The sequence below is a fragment of the Mesocricetus auratus genome, unplaced genomic scaffold (assembly GCF_017639785.1).
Source record: "Mesocricetus auratus isolate SY011 unplaced genomic scaffold, BCM_Maur_2.0 Super-Scaffold_100003, whole genome shotgun sequence".
Taxonomy (NCBI): domain Eukaryota; kingdom Metazoa; phylum Chordata; class Mammalia; order Rodentia; family Cricetidae; genus Mesocricetus; species Mesocricetus auratus.
In genome coordinates, this window is record NW_024429188.1 from 5414404 (window position 1) to 5424688 (window position 10285).

Here is a 10285-nt window from a genome sequence, read left to right on the forward strand (position 1 = left end):
AAGAGTGTGGACCAAATATGTTACTTCTGTCTGACAAATCTGGGCTTTCTTTAATGAAGCCCTGTACCCCAACTCACCCAGCTCAGTCAGTAATCTCTCAGTCCCTAGTATGCACTCTTGCTCGGTTACAGCAACTAGGAGCAAATCATCAACATATTGAAGCAGGGTAACTTGAAGATTTTCTGAACTGAAGGGAGCCAAATCTTGATGGAGGGCTTTGTTGAAGAGAGTAGGGGAGTTTTTGAATCCCTGTGGCAGACGTTTCCAAGTCAGCTGTCCAGCCTGTCCCTGATCTGGGTCTCTCCATTCAAAAGCAAAGATCGCCTGGCTTGTAGGATGTAGTCTCAGGCAAAAGAATGCATCTTTCAAGTCCAGAACCATGTACCATCATCTGTCATGAGGGAGAGAACTGAGCAGGTTGTAAGGGTTAGGGACATTAGGATGGATATCTTGCACCCTTTTATTAACTTCTCTTAGATCTTGTACTGGCCGGTAATCATTGGTGCCTGACTTCCTAAATGGCAGCAACGGAGTGTTCCAGGGAGACTGGCAAGGAATCAAAATACCTAGTTGCAGGAGTCTTTGGATGTGAGGTCTAATGCCCTCTCCAGCTTCCTTGCTCATAGGGTATTGTCGTACCCAAATAGGGGTGGCAATCTTTAGGCTTACGATGATGGGGGTACCCGTTTGGCCTCTCCCATTCCTCCGCCCCGTCTCTGCCCATGCTCTGGGAAACCTCTCTAGCCATGTTCCCCCCAGTGTCTTGTCTGGTGGGGCCGGGGGCTCAAGTAATCTATATTCTTCCTCCAGTTTTAAGGCCAAGATCATAGAAGTGGGAATCTGCCTATTGACTGTGGTTCCTTCTGAGGAAAAGCTTCTTTGGGCTTTTAGCTTAGACAGCAAATCTCTCCCCAATAGAGGCGTGGGGCACTCAGGGATGACGAGAAAGGAGTGAGTTACTTGACCTTTTCCCAGACCAACCTTCCTGGTGGTGGTCCAAGAATATGGTTTCTGGCCAGTGGCCCCACTTACTATGTTTTTTTTTATCTTTTAATTTTCTCAATGGTTTCTTTAAAACTGAAAATTCTCCTCCAGTGTCACAAAGGAAGTCTATAGGGGTCCCCTCCACAGTGAGGGTTACCCTAGGCTTGGGGAGGGAGCCAGTGCCCTGTCTCCCCTAATCATCTTCCTCTAAGGACCTTGGGTGTCTTGTGTTTCTTCTTGGGGCAGTTTCTTGCCCAATTCCCCATTTCCTTACAATAAGCACATTGATCCTTATCTAAAGGTTGTCGAGGGGTCCTTCAGGGTTCTGAGGTCTCCTTGGCGCTTCATTGCCCAGGTACCCTGTCTGCCTATTTCCTTCTTTCTTCCCTATGAGCTTCCCTGTTGCCTACTACTACGGCCAAAATCCTAGTTAAGTTTCTTTCTTGCCTTCTATGCCATCTATCCTGTCTCTCCTCAGCTTCCTTCTTTTCTCTTTCTCTTTTTTCTTCCTCAGTCTCTCTCTTATGGTATACTTTCTCTGCTTCCTTAAGTAGGTCTTGCATAGATAACATTTGCAGACCTTTCAGGCACTATAACCTTCTCCTAATATCAGAGGCAGACTGTTCAATAAAAGCCATAGCAACTGCTACTTGCTGACTCTCAGAAGTAGGATCAAAGGGAATATAATGCCTGTAAGCCTCTAAGAGACTTTCTAAAAACACAGATGGGGGTTCCTTCTCCCCTTGTAGAACTTCGCTTACCTTGGCCAAATTAGTGGGACACCTGCTGACTCCCTTGAGACCTGCCACCAGTGCCTGGCAATAGACCTTCAGCTGCTCCCTACCTTCAGCTGTGTTGTAGTCCCAGTTAGGACGATTTAAGGGGAAGCCTGAATTTATTTTATTCTGAAGTTGAGTTGGTTGACCATTGATTCCAGGCACATTCTTCCTCACCTCTAAAAGTATTCTCTCTCTTTCCTTGGTGGTGAAAAGAACCTGCATAAGCTGTTGGAAATCATCCCAAGTAGGCTGGTGAGAGAACATGAGGGAATCCATCACACCTGTAAGGCTTGAGGGATTTTCTGAAAAAGGGGCATGGTTAGATTTCAAATTATAGAGGTCGGCTGAAGAGAAGGGCCAATACTGGAGTAATTGCAGCTGGTCAGGGTTCGCCAGTAGGGAGCCATATACACACAGAGGCAATGCTGTAGTTGAATCTGGACCCTCGGGACTCTGGGTGCCTCTTCTCTTGGTCCCGGTGGCTTGTCCTTCTGCTTCTCCTCCAGGGGCACCCTGTTGAGGATTCTGAGGGGGTATCAGAAGGGGATAAGGGGATGGGATATAGGCCATTCTGGAGGTTCCTCATTTTTGGGATATATCTTAGGACTAGCCGAGGGTTGAGGCTTATTTGGCGGTTCAGACTCTGCCATTTCTGCTTTCGTTTTTTCTCTGTGTTGCTGGGTGCCAGGACTTGGGAGCCTGGCTTACTTTTCTGGGTCGAAGGTTTTAACCACGACGGAAGATCTTGTGCTAGATCTTCCCAGACACAAATATAAGGTTGTTGGTCAGGGTGAGGCCCTGGTCCCTTCTGAAAAACCACATTCTTAATTGCAGAAATCACAGTAAGGTAAAGTGTACCCTCTGGAGGCCAGCCAAAATTGTACATTGGCCATTCTGAAGGACAAAATGTTCTCCAAGGTCCCTTCTTAACTTCTACAGACAGGTTGCATGCCCTTGTTCTAATTTCCGTCCAGTGGTAGAGAGTTTGACCAAGAGGAGTACTGACAGTCTGTCCCATCGTCCAAGTCACATAAAAGAAGACAAACAGAACACACAAAAAGACAGAGAATGCCAAAAACAGAGCCCACCTCTTGCAGGACTTTCAACACCAGGAAACAGAATCACACAGCCGAGTGGACACAAAGTCTCTCCTCGGCACCTAGACGGGCAATCTCTGGGCATCCCAGGACTTCCCTCAGACCTCCTGGGATGTCTCCCAGGGCAACAGTCAGTTATCTCCTGACATGTCTGTTGATAACTCTCCTCTCCATCTCGCATAAGGATATCACTCTCATGATCTCGGATGAATGCAAAACTAAAGTACCAGATTCAGACAGCCTGTAGACAGACACAGAAAAGAACAGAATCTTACCTCAAAGAGAGGTCACCAAAATTTTGGGTGGTCGCAAATCCCGGATGACCACCCAACTGAAAGACCCCCCCCCAGAGTGAGGAGACCCTCACTCAAGTCTCAGGATAAGCCAACGCCCCAATAATTCAATAGAGACAGTTCTTGCTGCAAGCACATGAGGTTTATTCAGGGAACAAGGTCACTGGGGCTGAGCTCATGACCCTCACCGGGGCAGAGCAGTTTGACCCATAGTAGCTTCAGTCAGGGGTTTTTTTAAAGGGAAAAACCGAAATGGGGGAGTTAGGCAAACATCATAAAGGATGAGGAAGTTAAATGATAGCTTATGTCTTAACAGGAATGTTATCTCAAGCAACCATTCTTTGGGCATTGTACACTTAAACATTGAGCAGGAATGTGGTGAGCTAGTTCCTGGATCAGGGATGGTTATCTTTTAAGTTTATCTTGAGGTCTCCGGTTTCCCAGGAGAGGGCAGAAGGGAAGGTCACTCTGTGATGGGCTAGTCCCTAGGGGTCTAAAAATGATGAGTTGGGATCTCTCACTAACAGCAGTTGAGTTGATAAGTTATGCTTCAGTGTTTCATTCAGCAAGCAACTGGGGGCTGGCTTGACATGAGTGGCAAAGAAAAACACAAAATATTCTTGCCCTGCAAACATTCTAGGAAAAGGCCAGATATTTGGCCAGTTAGGGTTTCTATTGCTGTGAAGAGACACCATGACCATGGAAACTCTTATAAGGAAAACAAGTACTTTGGTGACTTACAGTTTCAGAGGTTTAGTCAATCTTTGTCATGGAGGGAAATATGGTGGGTTGAAGATAGACATGAGACTGGAGACCGAGCTGAGATTCCAACATCTTGACATACAGGCAAGACAAAATGTTCAGAGACACTGAGTGTGTCTGGGGCATATATTAAACCTCAAAGCCCAACTCCACAGTAATAATGCTGTACATACTCCAATAAAGCCAGTCTTTCTAATGGTGCCATTTCCTATGACCTTATGGGGCCCAAGTACATTCAACGTAACATAGCCAGAGAACAACTCCAACTTAGCCAAGGTATTAACAGGTTATTCCTGGCTGTTCTATCAGCAAGAGCACTGAGACTCCTCAGTAAATAGTGGTCTGGCCCTGTTAGGAAGTTAGGTGGGAAAGGAGTTTCCTGTGTCCCTTAGACTTAGGAATAAGATAAAAGACAGGTAGACTACATGGTTTCAAGCTTTGGTAATAAGTAATAAGGACAGACTGAGGGGGGGAGTGATGATATTTGATATCAATGTAAAATAATGCTTTGAAATGCTGGTATGCACACCAAGTGATGCAATTGTATATCCCAGGTATGTGCCCCTCAGTCATCCAACAGTGATCTCAAGATAAATGTTGCTACCCTGATAATATTAGTAATGTGAGGACAAACTTGTATAAAAATAAGGACTAGAAGAGAATCCGTTTCACTTATAACACCAAAAAATTTTTTTTACGTTTCCTAGGAATGTATGTGGGTTATGCTTTCAATCTGGGACTTCCCCATAAGTTTCTGTGTTTGCACACATGGTATCAGAAGGTTGAGGATCCTTTAAGACATGCGCTGTGATTCATGCTATGCAGGCCTTCTGGTTTTGTTTATTTTCTTTTCCTTCATTGCAGTGACTTATTTGTGTGTGGGAAGGACACCTGGGGGACCATAGGACAGAACTCAGGTTGAAAGGCTTAGTGGCAAATAACTTTTCCTGTCTGTGCCTTTGGTTTTCAGTTTTTATAGCCTTGGCTCTACTTTATTTCTGTTCTCTGATTCCTGGCTGCTGATCATAATATCACCAACGACCTTAGCCTTGTCCTACCCTGCTTACCCTTTGACCTATAAACCAAAGTCAATCCTTCCTCCCTCTAGATGCTTCTTGTCACATATCTTGTCGCAGGAGTAGAAAACACACACACATTCACCATGTTGGCTCCATGTTCTTTGTCTCATTGGTGCACATGCTTCAGGGATACAAATTTGTATTGAATAATCAATTAAGGGACCCTGGGATAGACTAACTATCTCTCTCAGCAGTCTCTCTCTCTCTCTCTCTCTCTCTCTCTCTCTCTCTCTCTCTCCCTGTCTGTCTTTCTCCCTCTCTCCTGTGGAAGGTAATCACTATTCCTGAAGAAAATGAATACTTAGAACACAAGACACCTATTAGTGGAACTACACCTAATTGGAAGTCTCCTTTCTCAGATCAAGCTTCCATAGTACCAGAAAATACACTGCAAGCTGCCAAACGAAGGAAGCAATTACTAATCCTTCTTAGCTGTGACACTTAAGAACCAAAGCAATGGCCAGAAAAGTAAGACAGCCTTAAGGGTTCAGTAGAGGCAATGACATGTTGGTGGTAAGCAACATTTGTGTAATGCCACCTCAATGGAAGGAAAAACAAGCTTGATACTAGAAATCTACCTAACTCCATGGATCTGGTAAGATAATGGATCTTAGGAGACAATCTATTATCACCACATTACTAGACCAACGTGATTCAGTAACTACATTCTAAATCTTATCCTTATACCCACAAATCAGTATAGCTATTATGTCTGGTAATTAGAAAAACATTTCTGCAATCAATGACACTTCTCAGGACATATTTGATAACACCACATTGATTTAAATCACTTCCTCTTTTGAAAAGAGTCTGAATTTCTTTATCTTTCAGACAGTAAAGTTATGTTTTAGGAAGAAACGACTCATGCTTACTCTGGGTTGGTTCCCTGGGCATTGTGCCATGGGACCCAAACAAGGCCCTAAGAATGAGTGATTACCAGGGAACATGGATGGTTCTAAAGAGGAGAAATCCTATAAATGTGTTCCAGAGAGCATATTGGTGGGTTGCTCACCAGAGGGCTACCTACTCAGCTAGTTTTGCTGGCTTTGACATCATCTCACTGCTCTTTTCAATCCTGAGTTTGTGGCTTAGCAGCTGCTACCCTCTTCAACTTTCCTAATAGGATAGCTACCAATTCTTTTACCTTGACATATGGAAATTGAATCCTTAGATCCAAAGTTTTGAGCATTGGATATGAGAATACATATGAAATATTCAGTAGTGTGGAAAGGTATTCCTTTTGCTATTCTTAAACATGGCAAAGCAGTAAATGTATTATGATTGATTCCTCTTTGTATTTCCAACATTCTTATGTGCACCAAGCAAATAGAGTGTATGATAAATTTTCCTTGAAAGAATGAATGAATGATAGAGTGAACAAATGGATGAGATCATCTATGAAGCATATACAAATATCTGAAAGAGGTACAGGCCAAGTGTGGTTCTAAGAGAATCCCAGTGTTTCACAACTTCAAGTGACCAGGGCTGGACGGATTCCATCGTAGGTATGAATGAATCAAGCAACAAGAAAATTAGCAGATGCCACTCAGAAACAGTGTATTAGAACCCCCATGGAGTAGTGGATGCGGGAAGGATGCAACGTAGTTTACAGTAATATTGATGGGTTCCTAATACATGATTTTTAATGGCAAAGGAAAACAGGGATCGCCATAAAGCAGAAGGGAACGTGCCCGGACTGTCTTGAAGAAAATGCCTCTGCCAAGTCTCTAGGGAGCTCCCAGCTCTTTTTTAAAATTAATTAATTAATATATTTTTAATTTTAAATAGCTTGTTTTACATGTAAATCCCAGTTACCTCTCCCTCACCTCCTCCATCCTCCCACCCTATTGCCAATTCCTTCCGCATAGGGGATATCCAGAGTCTATTTCATTCAGGGTAGGTGCCAGGCACTTCCTTAAGAGTCCAGGCAGAGAGAGCAACCCTCTTTGTGTTATGGACACACGATATCTGTCAGTATTCGAGGGATAAACACTGATCCACTGCTCAGGATCCCATAGGTAGCCCAGGCCTCCTCATTGACTCTCACATTCAGGGGGTCTGGATCGGTCCCATGCTGGCCTCCCAGTTGTAGGTCTGAGGTCCAAGAGCTCTCTCCTGTTCAGATCAGCTGTCTCTGCTGGTTTTGCCAGCCCATTCTTTGTCAATATGCTCTTTGCTCTTCTCTCTCTGTCGCTGGATTCCTTGGGTTCTGTTCAGTATTTAACTGTGGGTGTTTGCCTCTGCTTCCATCAGTCACAGTGCCAACAGCACACGATGGGAAGGACAGCTTAAGGCAGATAGCCTCAGAAAGATTTCACTGTACTTTCAGGAATGGGTATGCTTTTGTATTTGTTCCTGTGTTTGTTTTGAGACTGGGTTTTTCTGTAGAAGTGGAGTCTCTCTTGGTACTTGCTGTGTAGGTCTGGCTGGACTCAAACTCAGAGATCTGAAGACCTCTGTGTCTCGAGTGCTTAGATCAAGGGTGCCCTGCCAGTAATGAGGATGTGAAAGACCATAAAAACAGGGATGTTCCACATGGGGAGTATGCAGTGGCACTGACGGACAGAGGAGACATGCCTGATAAACACTCAGTACCAGGTACTCAGCATTCTACTGGAGTATCCATTTAAAGTGTTGTGTCCAAAAGATTTCCGCTATGGATGGGGAAATCTTTCAGTGGTAGAAGGTCTCAGACTAAGAGAAACTTTGGATTTCTTCCCCTTCTTTCAATCACATATTCTGAATGTAGTGACTGTGCTTGAAGCAGTTCTGGCGAGGGTACTGTTTCCTCCATGATCACTCACTAATTCTCATACACAGAGGACCTTGACTTTCAGACCCAATTAATCTCTTACCTCACTGCTTCTTCTACAGGTACCATGTGGATTCTGTAGAGACTCCCAGCTAGGGGCCTAGAGTAGATGTCAAAGATCTTATCCCCACCACAGTCCTCCAAAGACACATCATAGCTGCAGCTACATCCTGTGTGAAGACTCTAGAGAGCTAAACCTGGTGTTTGTGTATTCGGCAGAGATTTATGAAAGCAGACAAAGGGCTGCAGCCACTGAATACACAATGCATAAAGCTGTGCTGCCACCTGGTGGTCACGCTGCTGAGATGCCAGATAGCATGGAAGTGGCACATTATTTTTAAATCTCAATAGTCTTTTTATTTTAAGTGTACAACAACTGATCATTTTTCCTAACAAAAGCAGGTCAATGTTGAGTCTCCTATACAATCTATCACAATCACTATTTTTATTTAAATTAGTAACAGGCTTGTTTCACATGTAAATCCCAGTTCCCTCTCCCTTCCCTCCTCCCCTGTCCCCCTATTCTGCCCATTTTCTGCTCCCCAGGGAGGTTGAGGCCTTCCACGGGGCATCCTCAAAGTCTGTCATAGCATTTGGAGCAGGGCCTAGACCCCATCCAGAGTATCTACTCTCGAAGAATATCCCTCTATGTGGAGTGGGCTCCCAAAGTCCATTTGTGAACTAGGGATAAATACTGATCCAGTACCAGAGGCCCCATTGATTGACCAGACCTCCAAACTCACATCCTCGTTCAGGGTGGTGGAACAGTCCTATGCTGTTTTCCAAGCTATGAGTCTGGGGTCCATGTGCTCCCCCTTGTTCAGGTCAGCTCTTTCTATGGGGTTCTCTAAACTAGTCTGGACACTTTGTTCATCACTCCTCCCTCTCTGCAACTGGATTCCAGAGTTCAGCTCAGTGTTTAGCTGTGGGTGTCTGCTTCTGCTCCCATCAGCTACTGTATGAAGGCTCTAGGATGGCATATAAAGTAGTCATCAATCTCAATATAGGGGAAGGGCATTTTAGGTAGCCTCTCGACTATTGCTTAGATTGTTAGTTCGGGTCAACCCTTTAGATCTCTGGACATTTCCTAGTGCCAGATTTCACTTTAAAGCAATAATGGCTCCCTCTGTTATGGTATTTCTTTTCTTGCTCTCTTCCATTATTTCCCTGACTTGATCTTCCTGCTCTCTCATGTCCTCCTCTCCCCTCTTCTTCATTTTTAAGCTTTTTTCCCTGGTTTTGGTAGTAGTGGTAGAGAGCAGACCCAGGCAATTTTGCATGGTTGGCAAGCTCTGCAATCCCCTTTACAGCAAAAGCCTTCTTTAATATGGGATCCTTCTTTGCCATGGGAAATAAGGAAACCATTTTAGAATTTTAAAGTTTTGAATCAGGTTTTCTTAGACTCTGAGTCCTTTCCTATGTGTTAGTGTTTTGACCATTAGATGTAGTCTCTTGAAGAAATGTTTCCAACAGCAGTTAGCTCTTCCTATCCCTGGCAGTCTTGGAATAGTGTGTGTAACTGCAGCAGAGCCTGAACAGCCTTTAAGTTGTGTGGGGAGTGAAGGAAGCCCTGAGTCAATATGTAGTTGACATGAGCTTAGCCATATCAAGTATTCCAATGCCTTAGACCAATGAGGAATTGCAAAACCTTCCTTGGGTCAGGTCAGAGGGATGGCAAAACCTTCTTCAAAGATCTGACTTCAAGTGTTGTCAGTGTGATCAGGGCTTAGCCAACTGTTTTCTCCTCTAAGGTGACTGCAGCCTATGATCCATTACAGAGACTTCCTAGAGAGATTAGCTAAACCTGCCTCATTGTTCATCTTCATAATACAAACTCACCTCCTGGATGCAGATGTATAAAAGAAATGAGCTGGCTTTAATGCTGCTATTGCACTTGCTCCTCTCCTTCATAATAAGCACAGGCAACCAATCTCGGTATGTGTCCTGTGTCTGACCATCTGTATTGTATCATTACCCTGTATAAGTCAGTCTCTGGGCCCTGCAGGATGTGGCCAATCTGAATTGTCCTGAAGTGTGGAAGCAGCTTCATCATGAGTGGCAGATCTACAGTTTACAGAATGAAATTACAAAGCCAGGTAGCTCACATTTACTCAGAGCACACATATCTTTTTTGTGTTACCATAAATAATTCATAGGAAAGATGTTTATGCACAAAAAGTTTACTCTACATTGGTCTGGAAAGTCTGAATCTAGGAGCAGGGTAAAGCATGGCTGTGTTCCTCTGAAAGTTCTCTTACAGTTCTCCTTGGCTAGCTTAATGTAGCACCACAGAACAGAATGCAGAAAGAGAAAGTTGGCTGTCCCCCTTGTGACCATTATAAGGTCACCAATCCTATTAATGAGCACCTCTTATGATACCATAAAATCATTATTATTTCTGAAGAGTATACTACTTATTATAGTTTCTGTCCTTTATTCTTCCTTTTTCTGCCTTTTTCATTTATTTACGCAGGATTTC

At 44.0% G+C, this 10285-nt stretch overlaps 1 pseudogene; it reads right to left on the reverse strand.

Annotated features, from left to right (window-relative positions):
- Positions 1-387: 387 nt before the first annotated feature.
- On the reverse strand, positions 388-2781 carry LOC101842313 (annotated as a pseudogene).
- Between the last annotated feature and the right edge of the window lie 7504 nt (positions 2782-10285).